The following is a 1,212-nucleotide window of genomic DNA, read 5'->3' as shown; positions in this document are numbered from 1 at the left end:
TTCATCAAGAAAAATAATTCGAGTTTTGAACGTCGAATTTGCGCTCAAACTCAGGTATTACAGATCTTTAAAAAGTTTAATATGTCTCAAATAAATCCGAAAGAAGTTTTCCACAACACTGCATACTCAGTTCAACTACCTTACATAGCCGGTCACTCCCTTTAAAAGAGTTTATAAGGCTGATTTTAAAATCTAACTTATAAAATGCAGGGTTTTTGAGTATTTTGCACATATTTAAGTTATACAGAGAACAATTTTTCAATCTTTTTGAAATTTTGATACTTAAAAGAGCATAAATGTCAAATGACATCTTTTTTCCTCAAAACGTTTTGTAGAAGTATAAATCATCCATGAATTTGTATTTTATGAATTAAAAAAGTTTGAACTACTTTCAGGTACTTTGCATACATACAAATAAACACAACATATCTATTTTGTTGTTGCACTTTGTTTAGTTTTAAGTTTTATCCCATCTAGGATTTTATGTAAAAGGTGTCCAAGAAACATATAAGACAATTTAAAATTTTGTCTTTTACTGCCTTCTAAGTGACAATGAAAGCTATTGAAAATATGTAATTTTACAGTGCTTTCACTTTCAATTGCTCAATTCAATGAATGAAAAAAAGTGTTTCAAAATTTAATTCTTGCCAAAACTCTAAATATTTTGGAGATAAATAACAAGCAGACAGTATTTTGGAAATCCAGAGAATAGAAGTCTGCGCTAGAATGATAACTGCCGCAGGTAGAAAATGTCTATACGAATACGACATATAATTAGTTTAATTCTAAATTTGATATATTCACAAAATCATCACTTCACTGTAAACTCAGGTTTATTTCAAGTATCGGACCGACTTTTAAGCAGCTAGAGTAAGCTGCACAGTACACATACAGACTAAACAATGGAAAAATTGACAGTAAACCACATTAGATAATAAAGATTTAAGAGTCGTACCTTGATGAAATATTTCCTTTTACTGATAGCGCCGATTGAAGGATTCATATCTCTATTGGATAATGAGAATGATAGAAATATAGATGTTACCGCTATACTATTTCTATTGGTTCATAGTAGACAACACATGACTGAACCCTGATTGGATCAGGCGCTAATGGAATACAGGAGTGATTCACATATTTATTTCTAAGTAGATTAGCAAATTCTTTACAGCAAAGTTTTGATTTGTAATCTGGGTTTCTTTATAGAAATAG

This window comes from Eurytemora carolleeae, unplaced genomic scaffold (genome assembly GCF_000591075.1).
Source record: "Eurytemora carolleeae unplaced genomic scaffold, Eaff_2.0 scaffold727, whole genome shotgun sequence".
In the NCBI taxonomy this organism is placed as follows: Eukaryota; Metazoa; Arthropoda; class Copepoda; order Calanoida; family Temoridae; genus Eurytemora; species Eurytemora carolleeae.
This window is presented reverse-complemented; position numbering follows the sequence as displayed.